The sequence below is a fragment of the Rhineura floridana genome, chromosome 4 (assembly GCF_030035675.1).
Source record: "Rhineura floridana isolate rRhiFlo1 chromosome 4, rRhiFlo1.hap2, whole genome shotgun sequence".
Classification (NCBI taxonomy): domain Eukaryota; kingdom Metazoa; phylum Chordata; class Lepidosauria; order Squamata; family Rhineuridae; genus Rhineura; species Rhineura floridana.
Window position 1 is genome coordinate 172586856 of NC_084483.1, and position 18023 is coordinate 172604878.

At 43.9% G+C, this 18023-nt stretch overlaps 1 protein-coding gene across 1 annotated transcript in view; it reads left to right on the plus strand.

The window, feature by feature from the left end:
* The window catches only part of LOC133384497 (spermatogenesis-associated protein 7 homolog), a 102068-nt gene that overhangs the window by 51076 nt on the left and 32969 nt on the right, over nucleotides 1-18023 (plus strand). The window lies entirely within an intron of this gene.

Here is an 18023-nt window from a genome sequence, read left to right on the forward strand (position 1 = left end):
GAAGAGAAAAGTTTTAACCTGGCGCCGGAAAGATAGTAACGTTGGCGCCAGGCGTATCTCCTCTGGGAGATCGTTCCACAGTTCGGGGGCCACCACAGAAAAAGCCTTTTTCCGCGTTGCCACCCTATAAGTAGGAACTTATAAGTAGGAGGGTCTTTGATGATGAGCGTAGTGTACGGGCAGGTTCGTAACGGGGGAGGCGTTGTATAGCCTTGTAAATAACTACTTGGCTTATCACCTGAAGAACCATCTCCAAGTAATCAAGAAAGCTTTTTTTTGTAAATGGGAAGATTTTTTTCCCATTCCAGTGTTATGTGTACAAATGACATGCGGGCTAGCAGACTAGTAACAATTTTTGTACACTGGTTACTTTGCATTTGTTTGCAAGGCTGCTTAGAACCAATGTTCATTCAGCTGTGACCAAACATACGCAGAGCCCCTTGCATTCACCACAGAGTAACCATGGCAAACAATTACTCTTTAATTCATTTATGTTATTTACATGTATTAGTCACCTATTAGCCTGGTCCACTATGTGTTGTACAACAATGTCATCAGCAAAATATGAAACACAAATCAAACAATACAATGAAATGTCAAGTCAAAGATAATATAACCTCATCACAAGAAATGCAAATATATAACAAGGGCTACTGTAATCCCATGGAAATGGAAATGGACTGCCTTCAAGTCAATCCTGATTTATGACGACCCTATTAATAGGGTTTTCATGGTAAGCAGTATTCAGAGGTGATTTTACCACTGCCTTCCTCTGAGGCTAAGAGGCAGTGACTGGCCCAAGGTCATCCACTGAGCTTCATGGCTGTGTGGGGATTCGAACGCTGGTCTCCCAGGTCGTAGTCCAACACTCTAACCACTACACCACACTGGCTCTCACTGTAATCCCATAGGGAAAGAGAAAGAGTGCTCAAATGTTGTCCAAGTGGAGACTAAAATAATAATTGGTATCAGCTTTAAGACAGAGGCATAATATTTAAAATGTTAAAAGACGTTAAGGGTTTTTGTCTAGTAGTACCAACAAGATATCACTGTAGGCACCAGGCAGGCCTCTCTAAGGAAAGTCTTCCTTAGCTGGGGTACCATAATTGAAAAGGCCCTCTCCTTGTTAGCTCTTCTCTGCACTTCAGATGGAGGGGACACTCACAGAAGGGCCCCCAATCTTGGACCTCTCAATTAACAGCTTCCTGGAATGGGCAGATTGGAGAATCTTTCCTTCTACTGGAGCACAATCAAAACCCATGATCTACCAGGATGAGTACATTTGGAACAGGCAGATCTTGGGCTGTCTTATCTGAGGTGGGGCTGAGCCAGGACTACATTGGCATAACTCCCTCGTCTTTGCTCAGACAGCGATATGCTAGAGTAACTCAGCCTGGCTGAGCCAGGGTTATGCTGGCTCAGCTGGGGCTCCACTGGCAGAGCTTACGCAAGTGGAACATCTTCTGGTGTAAGTCCCAAAAGGGGGGTGTTCTGGGGGCACGGTGGGGCGGGACAGGGCAAGAAGAAACACCTATTCCAAACCTCTTTCCTCTCAGACACGTGACCTGGTGACCTGGCAAAACTTAATAGTGGCAAAAGGGGTGGTGTAAGTTGAACTCTATTTTAAGGGCTTGTTTTCCCTTTCCCAGGCTTAGCTCAGCTCAGCCAGCATTACACTAGCTCTTGGCTGGAGTTTAGAATTGAGGTAATTTACATCTGCCTCTAGATTCCTGTATTTAGGATTGCTCTGTTGACTGTACATCTTTCATTTATTTTCTAGGAAGGAAGTGCTGAGGGTGGAGGTACAAAAAATTACACCTTTAGTTCTACTAATCAGTATGAAACGAATACAGATAAAACAAAAATGTGCCACGTTAGCAGCTTCTTCTGTACTAGTTTTAATAGTTGTGGAAACCTGAATTAAATGTCACTTGGGTCATTATAAGCATTATACTCTCAGCTTGTGGAAATTAATAGAATTAATGAAACATAACATGCTGTGTTTATTTATAACAGATAAAGATGGTCACTGGCCAAAAAAGAAAGTATACTTGTAATGCAGAAAATTAAGAAGCTTGGGTCAGCCACAACAAAAACAAAGGTTATTGCTTCTTCTGCTTTATAATATGATTTTTACTTTTAAAAAATCTATCTCTGTTCACATCAGAACATTTATTGATTTGGCACAGTGATGTGGGGTTGGGGAAAAAATTGATTTTTTTCTGTAAAATTTCCTCAGAATTTTTCCAATGGCTCCTTTTTCCATTGAAAATTTTCCATTTCATACGTTCATTAGTAACAATGAGTGGGTGTCAACTGCAAATTATACAGCCACAAGAGTGGCTGTATACAATGGCCAGTGTGGATTTTTCACATTCCGCAATGTTAAATTGAAAATACCCCCATGCCATTCTGATGCTTCCCATAAGCTCATTTCAAAATAAAACCTTACAAAACTTATAGTCCTGGACTCAGAAACTATTGCTTAACAACCCTCCAAATTTTCATGGCAATACATAAAACATTCAAAGTCTAAAAAGAGAAAGAGAAACCCCAGAGCCCTTTTGGACGTTTTTCTGTCAGAGTTCTCATAGTCTGTTGAAATTCATTAAAAATCAGCCATGTTCACAGAGTACCTGTAATCCTATACTGACCTTGCCCCATACTCTGACCTTCATCTTCTACAGTTTAAAAGTTTAAAAATTGCCTGGCTGAGTTTTAATTAATTTAATAAATTTTGGCTTGAACTCAATGATAGTGTCAGGCATGCTCAGTAAGAACCAACTGTCAGTGTTCTAAAAGCCAGACTCACAGCTGCTTGGCTTGGCTAATCAGGGGGCCACATCCACACCAGACTTTGATTTCACTTGAGACAGTCATGGCTTCCCCCAAAGAATCCTGGGAAGTGTAGCTTGTGGAGGGTGCTGAGAGGAGACTTCTGTTCCACTGACAGAGCTTCAGTGCCCAGAGTGGTTTAACAGTCAGCCATTCTGAAGGTCTGTGAGGGGAACAGGGTGTCTCCTAGCAACTCTCAGCACCCTTCACTAACTACACTCCCCAGGATTCTTTGAGAGAAGCCATGACTGTCCAAAGTGAAATAAAGGCCTGGTGTGGATGGGGCCAGGGACAGCTTTGGTTTAAATTTGGGTGGGAGGCTACATGTGCCTGCTGTAGAATAAAAAGGTGGGGGAAATGCTGAAAAGCAATGATACTGTTCACAATGTTTTCCTTTTGGAAAGGAAAGGGTCTTTCCCTCTGCCCAGTGCCCACCCACCCAATCTCCTCTCCTCCCCCTCCTTTTACCCTACTTGCCCCTCCCCCAAGTCAGTGTTGGACTATGAACTGGGAGACTAGGATTCATATCCCCACACAGCCATGAATCTCACTGGGTGACCTTGGGCCAGTCACTGCCTCTTAGCCTCAGAGGAAGGCAATGATAAAACCTCGTCTGAATACCGTTAACCATGAAAACCCTATTCATAGGGTTGCCATAAGTCAAGATCAACCTGAAGGCAGTCCATTTCCATTTTCAAACATGATTGCACAGAAATAAATCCCACTGAACTCAAAAAGTATGCAAATGATCAAACCTACCTTCCCTTCTCCTCCCTCCTATCCCCTCTCTCTTGCCCCTTTCCTCTCCCTTCCTTTGCCCCTCCCTACCCTTCCCTATCCCCTTCCAATCCCCTCCTCCTCCTCCTCCCCTTCCTCCTCCCCATGGTGTTAAACATGATTGCACAGGAGTAAATACTATTGAACTCTATAAGCATGCACATGATCAAACCTGCCTTCCCCTCCCGCTTCCTTTGCCAACCTCCAATCCGTTCCTTCCCCCTCCTTCTCCCCCATGGTCAGTTTTACCTATCCTAACCATGATTGCATAGGAGTAAATCCCATGGAACTCAATAAGCATGCAAATGATCGGACCTGTCCTTCTCCTCCCCTCCCCCTCCTGCCTGCTCCCCTCCCCCTCCTCCCCTCTGCCTTTCCTCACTTACCTCCTCCTCCTCCCCTCCCTAACCCCTGTGGTCAGTTTCACCTATCCTAAGCATGATTGCACGGGGGTAAATCCCACTGAACCCAATAAGCAGAGGGGAGGAGGGGGATGGGAGCAGGAAATATCTCTTGGCTATAGGTATGTCCTTAAACCGCAAGGTTTTTTCCCTATTAGTGAATATAATATTAGGCAAGCTTGGTAGTTTCAAAGTTGTGATAATGGTGTTTTTTCCCCCAAGTGATTATCTCTAGCAGTATGGCAGTAACTGTATCATACACAGTTCTTTGGGCTGCTATAATTTACTGATGTCTCAACAATTTTCAGTACCTTTAGGTTTTTTCCTTAAAATTTAAATTAAAAGAATGTAAGGGAAATATATGCTATTACCAATAAAAATGTCTACAGTACACAATACATTCTACATTTAAACCACACTTAAACCATATTATGCTTTAATTTTACACACACACACACTTTAGGTCAAATACTTGTGTTTCAAAATTAAAAAAATACCACATGGTACTTTTTAAAGCTTAGGTTACTAAATGCAATAAAATAAGCATACTAAATTAGATCACTTGCTAGGGCATCAGAAAATTTCCTGATGCAAACTGAAAAATGCCCAGTATAAATCACCCTAACTATATCAGCCTAATTTGCCTAACTCCATTTTTTCTGGAAAACCCATATCACTACATGACATAGAGTAAGAACGTAGAGATGTCCCTCTATAGCACTCTGTGACAGTGGCAAATAACCATGTTTTACTAACCAAGAGCTGATGGAAGCCATGATGGAACCCATGATAACAACCTCTTAAAACACAAGGTCAGCCCCCAAGCTATCCCCATATTCAGCAAACTGCAGAAAATCAAAGTTGCCTCATTAACACTGACAAACAATAGTTTCTTCTCAACATTCAGTTCTGAGAGTCACTGAGCACCTCCAGGTGACCTTTTTATCGAACATAGATCCTGATCTGTTTGCAGAGAGATTACACAACTTTGGCTATTTAATTCCTTCCGATTTGTTGGCGGGGAGATTGGATGATGTTGCATCACAATAAATGTTATCCCAATGCTTTCCAGTGCATTTTCCTTATTGTGAAATGTTCCATCTTTGAGGGAACTGGCCTATTTTGGCTTTCCCCCCTCTATCTGAGTTTTTAATAACTTTTTTTGTACTTTGCAAACCATGAAGTTCTTCCAAGCCCATTGATCGGTCTTCTGTATTTATGGTGCCATTTTGACTACACACAAGGAACAGCGCTTAAAGTATATAGGATGATGTGTATTACTTTTTTCTGTTCTTTCTTTTTTTGAATACTCATATTTGAAGGAACAGAGACATTTTTATGTCAGGGTATACACTCATGCGTACTTAGACATGAAGTTGAACAGAAGGTCTGACTGTCTACTATAGATAAATATGAGCTATCAGCCTGCTCAGGTTATATATGGAACTATGTGAAGCCAATATTTCTGGAAAGGGAAAAATTACCCAGCACAGATTGTTTTTTTGTCGGCCTAGTAGTTTAGCATATAGCTCGTAGCATGCTGAGACCTTGCTTATTATTATATGCTATTTCATCGCTGTAATCTCTAAGAGGAAAATATTAGTCAATTAAATTAGTTTAGAAAAACAAACTATGTTTTATTAAGTTACTAACTGTTTGGGAGCTCAATGGGAAGTTAAGACTGCAGAATTTCTGAGTACGGTTATTACATGGGATCTCTGGGGTTTTGGGAGTCATGTCCAGGTCTCCGAGTGAGTCACCTTAATCTCTGGACTCTTAGCTTTCTTTAAAAAAAAAAATCTAGGTGGTCTGGTTCTGTCGTGAGTCATGCTAGCTGGGGTGGACTGAAGCACATGAGGGAGGCAAGGAAGACTTGGACAGGGACTTTCCAGTCAGGAAAGGACCCAGTGAGGGAGGGACATTGAGGCATCCCCCACTCTGGATGTTGGCGGGCCACCTCCAGCCGTCCCAGATACCACCCAGGAGAGACCCCCAGACCGGCTGCTCACTCCTCCACCTGGCACTCTGCCTGTCCCTGTGTCCCCGCCGCCACCAGACAGCTCTCCCCCCATAGAGGAAGAGGACAGGACTGAAGCTGAAGCCCAGCCTTCACCCAGGTCCAGGTGGCGGATGTGGCGGGAGAGTCAACAAACCCAGCTCAGGACAAGTCTGCGCTTATGCTCATGCATCCAACCAAGAGTCAGGGTACACGCAAGCAGGGGGCCTGCCCAGCCCTATTTTAGTTGGCCGAGGGGGGGAGGGTTAGTTGCTAAGTCAATGTCTTAAGGCTGCCAAATTGTGCCTAGCTAGTTAGAGACGGATGCCGAGTTCTGAGTAAGGTAGATTCATGAAGTGCACTGAACTGAAATTTTCTCTTACTTCAATAAAGAAAAAACTACAGCTGTGTCTGGGCCTGAGTTCCTCAAGTTCAGACAGGACAGATTCAAAAGATATAAACCAAAATGTCAGCCTGTCAGCCACCACCACCACCACCACCCCGCAACTTCTGTTAGTACTGGCTGCTCTAAACCCTGCCCTTTCAGGTTTTTAGCCATGAAGTGAAGTCAGGGTTATCATTGACAAGATTTGTTGACACATACCCCCAGGCAATTGGTAAACCACATTTCAAGTTCTGAGAACAGTTTCCTTTTCCTGTTTGTCTTGCATCAGGAAATCAGTAAATATATAGCTTTCAGCAGCAAAAAGATTACTTTCTCTGTACAGGATTGGAACTTGCTTCTGAGTAAACATGCATAGGATTGCACTACAACAGAAGATCACAGCAGGATCTTGGTGGGCATACGCAGTAAACAATTTTAGTTATAATTATAATAAAAGTGTGCATGCAGGGTTTTTTAATTACTTGCAAAAATGGCATATTATACATTTTGTTTTTCAAATAATTTTTGAACAGAAGTTTTTAAAAGTGTACATGCTGCAGTGTTAAACTTTTCGAATTAAGGAGTCAAACAAGTTTAAATTTTACTGGACTGTTGAAGAGGGCAGCTTATTTGCCTTATTCATAACCTGTTTTGAAAACATTCCCAATAAGAAGCTTTTCTAGGAGTAAAGCTGCAATGCTAATTCCACATACCTGGAAGTTAATCCCATTGAATACAGTAGAGGTACATTTATTTATTTATTTATTTATTTATATCCCGCAGGAGCCCAGGGCGGCAAGCATCATCATCATTATATTTACTGCCTTTACCATTAGAGCCCAGGGTGGGTTACAGAAATTTAAAATACAGTATTAAAAACCATTAATACATCCACAGGTCAGGGTGGTTCATGACAGATGCTATTGGAGGTTGCTGATTCATAGGGTCACCATAAGTCATAATCGACTTGAAAGCACATAACAAACATCCACAGGAATAGAGTGAGTCCTGAAAACATATGTCTCAAGTGCTGAAGGCCAGGGTAAAGAGGTGTGTCTTTAGCATTTGCCAAAAACTGTATAGTGAAGGTGCCATATGTACCTCTGTAGGGAGGGAATTCCACAACTTATTTATTTATTTATTTATTTAGATTTCTATACCGCCCACAGCCAAAAGGCTCTCAGGGCGGTGCACAACAGAGTAAAATACAATAAAATTACAAAGGTCAGTAAAAAGCATACATATTAAACAGTAAAACAGCCTGGTATAGATTGAAAGCTAAAAAATAAATTAAGTTAAAATGCCTGGGAGAATAAAAAGGTTTTAACCTGGCACCGAAAAGATAAAAGTGTAGGTGCCAGACGTACCTCATCAGGGAGACTGTTCCATAATTTGGGGGCCACTACTGAAAAGGCCCTGGATCTTGTTACAACCCTCCGAGCCTCTCTGTGGGTCGGGACTCGGAGGAGGGCCTTTGATGTTGAACGTAGTGAGCGGGTAGGTTCATATCGGGAGAGGCGTTCCGCTAGGTATTGTGGTCCCACGCCGTGTAAGGCTTTATAAGTCAAAACTAGCACTTTGAGTTTAGCCCGGAAACAAATAGGTAGCCAGTGCAAATGAGCCAGGACAGGTGTTATATGTGCGGACCGCCTGGTCCTCGTCAACATTCTAGCAGCTGCGTTTTGCACTAGCTGTAGTTTCCGAACTGTCTTCAAAGGCAGCCCCACGAAGAGCGCATTGCAGTAATCCAATCTAGAGGTTACCAGAGCACGCACGACTGAAGTGAGGTCATCGCTTTCCAGATAGGGGCGTAGTTGGGCTACCAGACGAAGATGGTAGAACGCATTCCGAGCCACCAAGGCCACCTGAGCCTCGAGAGACAGGAATAGATCGAAAAGAACCCCCAAGCTACGAACCTGTTCCTTCAGGGGGAGTGTAACCCCATCCAGAACAGGTTGAACATCCACCATCTGGGCGGAGAAGGCACTCACCAACAGCGTCTCAGTCTTGTCAGGATTGAGCCTCAGTTTATTAGCTCTCATCCAGTCCATTATCGTGGCCAGGCAACGGTTCAGCACATTAACAGCCTCACCTGATGAAGATGAAAAGGAGAAATAGAGTTGCGTGTCATCAGCATACTGGTGACAACGCACTCCAAAACTCCTGATGACTGCACCCAGCGGCTTCATGTAGATGTTAAAAAGCATAGGGGACAGAACCAATCCCTGCGGGACTCCACAATGGAGAGTCCAGGGTATCGAACAAAACTCCCCAAGCCCTACCTTCTGGAGGCGGTCCACCAAGTAGGAGCGGAGCCACTGCCAAGCAGTACCTCCAACTCCCAACTCCGTGAGTCTCCCCAGAAGGATACCATGGTCGATGGTATCAAAAGCAGCTGAGAGATCAAGGAGAATCAACAGAGTTACACTCCCCCTGTCCCTCTCCTGACATAGGTCATCATACAGGGCGACCAAGGCTGTTTCAGTGCCAAAACCGGGCCTAAAACCAGATTGAAATGGATCTAGATAATCGGTTTCATCCAAGAGCACCTGGAGCTGGCTGGCCACCACACGTTCTAAGACCTTGCCCAGGAATGGAACATTCGCTACCGCTCTATAGTTGTTCAAATTATCTGGATCCAGGGAAGGTTTCTTCAGGAGTGGTCTCACTACCGCCTCTTTCAAACAACTAGGGACCACTCCCTCTCTCAAGGAGGCATTTATCACTTCCCTGGCCCAGCAAGCTGTTCCAGTCCTGCCAGCTTTCACTAGCCAAGAGGGGCAAGGATCCAGTACAGAAGTGGTTGCATGCACCAGTCCAAGCACCTTGTCAATGTCCTCGAGCTGTACCTGTTGTTCAGTAAAGCAAGCTATGAGACTCACAGACAGGGATTTTTAGTGAGAGAAGGAAACCTGCAATAAACGGGTTAAGCAGAGCAGAACAGAGCGCCAGGTTTGCCAAGGTCAGCAGCTGGTGGGCAAGTAGATAAGAAGGAACTTGCAGAAGCTCTGGTGTGGGGGAAAGTAGTTTGGAGAGAGATAACTGTGCTTTAGTATTTTTGTCAGTAAAGACTCTTACAAGAAACTTGCCTGGCCTGGCTTATTTACTGATCTATGCGTCCCTAGAATTTCTTCCTTGTATGATCTCTATACACACACTCTGACAGGGGTTATGGGCCCAGCTTATCATACAAAGTAAGGGGTTCGAGTGACGTTGCTGCAGAGAAAAGAAAGTGCAAGAAAGAGGCAAGTAAGAGTGGACAACATGGCTGTAAATCTGTCATCCAGGATGTCGATGGAGAGACTGAATGCTGTAAACTACTCCAGCTGGAAATGGAGAATGAGAGCAGTTCTGATTAAAGAAGATTTGAATGATGTCGTAGAAAACCCCCCCTCCGGCAGCTCCTTCAGCAGCGTGGACGAAGAAAGATGAGAAAGCGAAGGCTTTTATTACTCTGGGGCTGTCTGATTCTCAACTGTTGCTGGTGAGTAATGAGCCGACAGCTAATCAAATGTGGGAGAAGCTAAGGGCCGCTCATGTGCAGCAAACTGCAGGGAGCCGGCTGTGTTTAGCACGGAAACTTTATCAGATGCGTTTTACAGATGAAGTGACTATGACAGAGCATCTGGCTGAATTTCATAGATTATTTGCTGAACTTCAAGAAAGAGGAGTGCATCATAGTGACATTCAGATGGTCTATATATTGTTATCTTCATTTGATCGAAAATGGGATGTAATGGTCTCGAGCTTAGAAACTTTACCAGACGGAACTTTAAATTTGGACTTTGTAGAACAAAAACTTCAACAAGAATGGAATAGGAGACAAGAGAGTAAGAAGACTGAATTAAAAGAGACTGAGGCTGTACAACAACATCAATATCAAAGAAACAGGCAAGAGAATAAAATATGTTATTTTTGTGGGTCCCGAGGACATATACAGAGACATTGTTTAAGTAAGAAGAGAAATAACAGGGACTTTGGACATCAGAGAACAAACGTGAACTTTATTTCTAAGGAGGACAATAAACTGATTAACTCTAAATGGCTGTTAGACAGCGGAGCGTCTAATTGCCTGATCACAGACTCTAGTTTATTTTACACATCAAAGCCAGTGCAGGAGAAGATTTATCTGGCTGACGGATCGACTCAGGACGCAATTGCAAGAGGCACGCTCAAGTTAAGTAATTTGGGAACTATATTGACAGATGTGTTATTAGTTTCTGGTTTAAAATATAACATTCTATCAGTACGAAAACTAGCTCAAATAGGTTGTAAAATTACATTTGAAGGGGATAGATGTTTTGTGAGAAAAGATGGTGAAATCTGTATGCAAGGGAAATTACAGAACCAAATGTTTATGGTAGAGAGCAAGCTTGATAAACCCACGTGTGCCTGGATAGGAGTAAATAAAAACAAACACGAAAACTGCATACATGAATGGCACAGAAAATTAGGGCACGCACATTTTGAGAAAGTGAAAAACACCCCAAAGCATAGTCAAGATTTGGAACTAACACATTGTGAGCATGTGGATGAATGTGAGGTATGCTATAAAACAAAAATGACTGTGACTCCTGTAAATAAGAGCTGTGAAAGTACTACCACTAAACCCTATCAGCTCATACATGTGGATTTGGCTGGACCTTTCCAGTGTTCAAAAGGCGGGGCAAGATTCTATTTAGTGATTGTAGATGATTTTTCCAGATTTACACATGTATTCTTATTGAAAAAGAAGAGTGAAGCAGAAGATAAATTAAAGGCATTTATACAAAGGACAGAGACACAATATGGGGTTGTTATCAAAAATATCAAATCAGATCAAGGTGGGGAATTTACCAGTAATTCATTTAAAACATATTTGGAAAAGAAGGGAATAATACAAAGTCTCACTGCTCCCTTCAGCCCATCCTCCAACGGAACTGCAGAGAGGAGGAACCGGTCACTGCAGGATTCAATGAGGGCCATGCTGGCTGATGCAGATATGAATAACACCTATTGGGGTGAATGTATTCTATACACTGCTTACATTCAGAATCGCCTTGTGCACAGAGTAATAGGCATGTCTCCATATGAGAAATTGACTGGAAGAAAACCCAGGGTAAAGCACATAGAGCGTTTTGGAGCAAAATGCTGGGTGCATGTGTCAAAGCAGAAAAGACATGGTAAATTAGCTTCAAGAGCTCAGGCAGGTCGTATTTTGGGATTTCAGAATTCATATTATAGAATTTGGTTGCCTGAGAAACAACAAGTAGTGTTAAGTAGAAGCATAAAGGTAATAGATAAACCTTGGAGAGACAGTCAAACAGTAATACTTGATGGTGCAAGCAAGCAGGAAGCAGCAGATGTTCCTTTTGGGCATCAAATACCATTAAGAACCGCATAGACTGACTTAATTCAAAGTGGCAAACGTACTGTGAAAAGACTGAGGAATGAAGACATGGCAATGCATGATAAAGAGGTGCCAGGTACTAGTGCAGGAACAAGTGCAGACACAGGTGCAGGACCAAGTAAAATTGAAAGTGAGGAAGAAATGGAAATAGATACTGTTAGACGGTCAGAAAGAAAAATGAAAGGAAAACCACCTCATAGATTCACATTTAACGTTACACAAAAGAATGATGAGACAGATGAATATCCTGTAGAATGGGAAAAAGAAGGGCCAATAGACAAAGAAACAATGGATCTCATGTGGAAATACTGTATTGAAGAATGAAATATAAATGAGTGTTATCAAATAAAAGTGAACAAAACTCTGTAAAACTTGTATGAATAAAGAACAAAAACTGAAATGGAAATGTATATAGATACTGTAAGGAAACATGTACTGAAGTGTATTGAAATGACAAGTTAAGAATGTATAAAAGTAACAATGACATGTAGTTTTGTAATCTGTGAGTCTCAGGTGGGGGCTGTTGTTCAGTAAAGCAAGCTATGAGACTCACAGACAGGGATTTTTAGTGAGAGAAGGAAACCTGCAACGAACGGGTTAAGCAGAGCAGAACAGAGCGCCAGGTTTGCCAAGGTCAGCAGCTGGTGGGCAAGCAGATAAGAAGGAACTTGCAGAAGCTCTGGTGTGGGGGAAAGTAGTTTGGAGAGAGAGAACTGTGCTTTAGTATTTTTGTCAGTAAAGACTCTTACAAGAAACTTGCCTGGCCTGGCTTATTTACTGATCTATGCGTCCCTAGAATTTCTTCCTTGTATGATCTCTATACGCACACTCCGACAGTACCAACTGAAACTCATCCAATAAATGAGGACAAGACCGTGCTCCTGATACCTCATTAGGTTCAACTGCCATAATATTGGAGTCTAAGTCCCGGCGGATGCATGAGATTTTGTCTTGGAAGTGCCCAGCGAACTCGTTACAGCGGGTTTCCGAAGATTCTATAATATCCTGAGGACCAGAGTGTAAAAGCCCTCGGACAATTTTAAAAAGCTCCGCTGGACGGTTGAGGGATGATTTAATGGTGGCAGCGAAGTGTCGCTTTTTTGCTGCCCTCACTGCTTCTGTATACAACTTAGTGGAGGCACTTACCAAGGCATAATTGCATCCGTCAGGAGTACGCCTCCATCTGCACTCGAGCCTTCTCCTCTCTTGCTTCATCGCTCTCAGTTCCGGGGTATACCACGGGGCTGCATGAGCTCTGCATGGGATAGGGCACACAGGAGCGATCGTGTCCACAGCCCGGGTCATTTCCGCATTCCACAGTGCGACCAAGGCTTCAACAGGACCGGCTGTCTTATCAGCCAGAAAATCCCCCAGAGCCCTTTGAAAACCCTGAGGATCCATTAGTCTCCGAGGTCGGACCAACTTAATAGGTCCCCCACCCTTGCGGAGGAAAAGGGTGGCTGTAAGCCTAAACTTCAGCAAGCGGTGATCTGTCCATGACAATGGGGTTGATGAAAAACTCCCCACCTCCAGATCACCATCTCCGTGTCCAGTGGCAAAGATCAAATCAAGAGTATGTCCCGACACATGCGTTGGGCCAGTAGCAAATTGAGACAGCCCCATGGTTGCCATGGAGGCCATGAAGTCCTGAGCTGCCCCAGATAAAGCAGCCTCGGCATGGATGTTGAAGTCCTCCAGTACCAATAGTCTGGGGGACTTCAACAAAACCTCTGAGACTACCTCTGTCAGCTCAGTTAGGGAAGCTGTTGAGCAGCAGGGTGGTCGGTACATCAACAAGATTCCCAGTCTGTCTCCTTGACCCAGCACAAGGTGGAGGCATTCCAAGCCAGTCGTTACCTGGACAGGGTGCTTGATGAGCGAGAGAGAACTCCTATAGGCCACAGTCACTCCACCTCCCCGACCCTCGGATCTACCACAGTGTTGAACCAGGTGGGCAAAGCTGGGAAAGAGTAACTCCTCCCTGATCACTCACCCAGGTCTCAGTTATACATGCCAGGTCGGCACTCTCATCGACAATTAAATCGTGGACGAGGGAGATTTTATTATGTACCGACCTGGCGTTTAGGAGCAACACTTGGAGATCCGAGAGCTGGCTGATAGGACAACCAACAGTCCTGCGGATGTGAGGAGGACCCGAACAAGGTACAGACACAACTTGTCTGGGACGAGTTCCCCTTATCTGGCATGTTCTCCTCACAACACCATACCTCCCATTACCCGTCACTACATTAATTGGGGCCCCCAAAAGACCCCCGCTCGGAGCAAAGTCCTCTCTCCCAGGCACATAGTAAAATACACATAAATTCACACTCACATACTCATACACTCACTCAGTCTCATTCACACAAAACACAATCCACAAATTAACTACACAAAGATTCAAACTAATACATTCAAATAAAGACTCAAACTCCTTCACACTAACACACTAAACACAGTCCACAATTAAACAATAACAACAGGCGTTTAAACGTTCAACACTCAATTAGATGGGACTGCAGCGGCCGACTTGGCCAAGATAGTGGGTCTCCCAAGCAGGCACTGGATCTCCCAAGCACCCTCAGCCAGCTGGCTTATATATCCCCTCCAAAGAAGGGACAGATGGAACAGTATCAGGCACAGCTGGCTGAGTACCTGGGGCCTGGTCCTGCAAGGTGCCCACATGCAGAGCAGGAGCCCAAGAAGAAGAGAGCAGAGATGTTAGCCAAGCAGCAGCAGCAGCAGCACAAGCAGGCAGATGGCTCTCCCTTCCTGGGCGGTGATGGTCCTCTTCCCCTTGCAGGCACTGGATCTCCCAAGCCCCCTCAGCCAGCCGGCTTATATATCCCCTCCAAAGAAGGGACAGATGGAACAGTATCAGGCACAGCTGGCTGAGTACCTGGGGCCTGGTCCTGCAAGGTGCCCACATGCAGAGCAGGAGCCCAAGAAGAAGAGAGCTCTCTCCTGGGCCACCATCACCCGACTTTCTGAGGGTGGCAGAACTACCAAGAAGGCCACCTCTGCTGATCTTAAAACCTGAGAGGATCTGTAGGGAAGGAGATGGTCTCTTGGATATTTGTGGCCTTCATTGTTTAGGGCTTTAAACGCTAATGTGAGCACCTTGAATTGGGCCCAGAAACAGACTGACAAACCAATGCAACTGTTTTAGAACGGGTTATATGAGTTCTGAAAGCAGCCAGTAATCTGGCCACTGCATTTTGGACCACTTTAAGTTTCCGACTCATCTTCAAGGGTAAGTCCACATAGAGAGCATTGCAATAATCCAGTCTGGAAGTTACCAGAGCATGGAGTACTGTTGCCAAGTCATCTCTGTCCAAAAGAGACTGTAGCTGGCGAACCAGCCTGAGCTGGAAATAGGCACTCCTAGCCACCAAGGACACCTGACCCTCCAGTGACAATATACTCCCCAAGCTATGAACCTGTTCCTTCCAGTGCAACCATATCCAGAACAGGCCATCTTCGCATCTCCTGGACTTGAGAACTTGGAACACATAACACATCTGTCTTTTCAGCATTCAGTTTCAGTTTCTTGGCCCACATTCAGCCCATCACTGCCAAGCCAGCCAAAGTTAAGCATTTCTTAGTCCTCAGTGGCCAGACTGCATGGCGAGGAGTCTTTGTTCACCTGACCTCCAGTTGGTTGCATTGGTGCTGCTTACCAGCAGATAGAGGGGGAGGTGTGAGGTGGCTGCTAGGTTAGTGTGGTGCATCTGCAGCAGTGGAGCCAATTCAGTGTGCCTGCCAGTGCGTTTCTACCACACCAATTTCTCCAGTTCCTTGCCCCTTTCCCTTCACCTCCTGGTAAGCAGAAATAATGCAACTGACCAGAGGTCAGGTGAGTGGTACCACCCCACATGTTGTTGGCTATGGTTAATCCTATTGATTTCAGGAAGAGAGCTTTAAGCATGAGCTCAATCCTCCCATTGAATTCAAGGCATGTTTAATTTTAACTGGATCCTGCCCTTTATTTATCTCCTACTTCGTTAGATGAACAAATGAATGTGAAATTGCCATGGAAGAATTTCAGCCTATATGAATGATACATACCAATCTTACATCAATCCATCAAGTAAACAGTACTGTTTTGTATGTAGAGTTATTACTCACCATTAATCAAAGCTAATGAAATTGCATAGCATTTTGGGAGAATTAATTTGTTTAGCCATTCAAATAACTATTCAAGGGATGGCTTCACCTTCTCCACCCCCACACTGCTGCTGCTGCTGCTATTTACCTTCTGGCAATCCTGCATGATGTGGAAAAAGTGATGAAAAGGGTTTTTTCCCCCTCTCTCATAATACTGGAGCCTGGAGTCATACAATGAAGCTGTTCGGTGAGACGGTCAGGACAGACAAGAGGAACAATTCCTGTGCATCATCCATAGTTAACCTATGGAATTTGCTAACATAAGATGTGGTGATGGTCACTAGCTTGGGTAGCTTTAAAAGGGAGTCAGACAAATTCATGGAGTAGAAGGCCCTCAAAGACTATTAGCAGGCCACTGGAAACCAGTTGCCATGAACACAACAGCTATTGCCCTCATGTCTTGCTTGTGTACTTCCCAAGTGACATCTGATTGGCCACTGTAGGAAACAGGATGCTGGATTAGATAGGCCTTTGGTTTATCCATTAGGGCTCTCCTCTGCTTCTTCTCCATGTTCAGTTCAGTCTGTGTTCTGGGGTAGCTTGGGATTCCTCAGAAGCTTATCAGTGATTCTTCAGTTAGAAGACAAATAATGGCAGACTGGCTTCCAATCACTAACAGTCTTCTTCTGCAAAATGCAACCGTGGGGACACTCTAAGTAGGGATGGGGGAGAAATTTGATTCAGTTTGCATTTAAATGTAAACTTAACAAATTTGCATTTTCTTAAACAATATGCAAACCAAACACAGCTATCCTTCAAAATTCACTCTTCTCCACATTTTGTGATGCAGGTCTCCAGCCAGGTAATGTGTACAAAAATGCATTTATTAGGATAAAGTGGCATTAAAATGCATATATTAGAGAAAATAACATACAGTAATGCATTGTTAGGGGAAATGGCAAAAATGTGTATATTTGTACTAAAATGCTGACAAATCTTCATGAGGATTTTAAAAAATCTGAAAATTGCTGCAGAAATGTGGAGAACTGGATTTATGATTGGAAAAATGAAAAAGTGAAATTCACAGATTCATCCATTCCTTTCTAAAAGTTAGGGAACCTATGGCCCTCCAGATGTTACTGAACTCCCATTGTCTCATACTGTTGGCCATGCTGCCCAGGACTGATGGGAATTGGAGGCCAACAATATCCAAGACAGGGAAGGGTGAGGTGCAAGGAGAACAGTCCGGTGCAGGTGTGGTGGTGCAGCAGGAGCACTGGGTTGGCTCCATGTTATGTCCTTATGCCTCGCTTCTCCCCTTCTCCCTTCTTGGTAAGTTGTAGCGATGATTGCCATCTGGAAGCCAGCTGTGCAACCCTGCCCTGTCTTCACTGCCCCAGCAACCACTACTGCCCTGACCATTGCCCTGCAAAAAAGGCTCCCAGAGTAGGACTTCCGGGAAGGGTGACTTCGCTTGTGCCTGCTTTTGGGACGGGCTCCCGCCTCAAAAGAAGCTTATTCAGATATAAATCAGTCAGAACATTTTTTTTTTTGACTGATGAAATTTCTCCCGGGCAGGGAGAAACGTAGAGATCAACCTCAAAAGCCTGTTTTTGTTGGGAGGACTGGATTTCATTAATTTATGAGATAAGGTCCAGCCAACAATGCCGGACGGACTTCCGAACAAGCTCTATCTGTTTAAGCGATACGTTTATCTTTTCTTTAAAGAGAGAACGGACTAACAGGCAAGCACCCTTCTTTCTATTATTTTTTTTACTTGGTTTAAATTGTTGCAGCAAAAGGAGATTTGTCAGATTGATCGGCTTTGGACAACTTCTGGGTGAGCTATAACTCTTCTCTGTTATTCACGAAATTAACAGCTTATCTCTGTTTCTGTCGCAAAAAGCTGTCCTGGAAGTGCATTCTAAAGATATAAACAGAAGAGGGATTTCTATTCCTGATTTCTATTCCGAAGAATATTATATTGTCTGGGACTATTCTCTTTTTGGTCTATTTTATTTTGACGAATCTGCTTCTTCACGACGCCACTAACTGTTTTGATGCTGGGAACTAAATTTGTTTTGCATTCTTGAACATAGAGAGATAAGGCAGGTTGCTCTGTTTATACTGTGA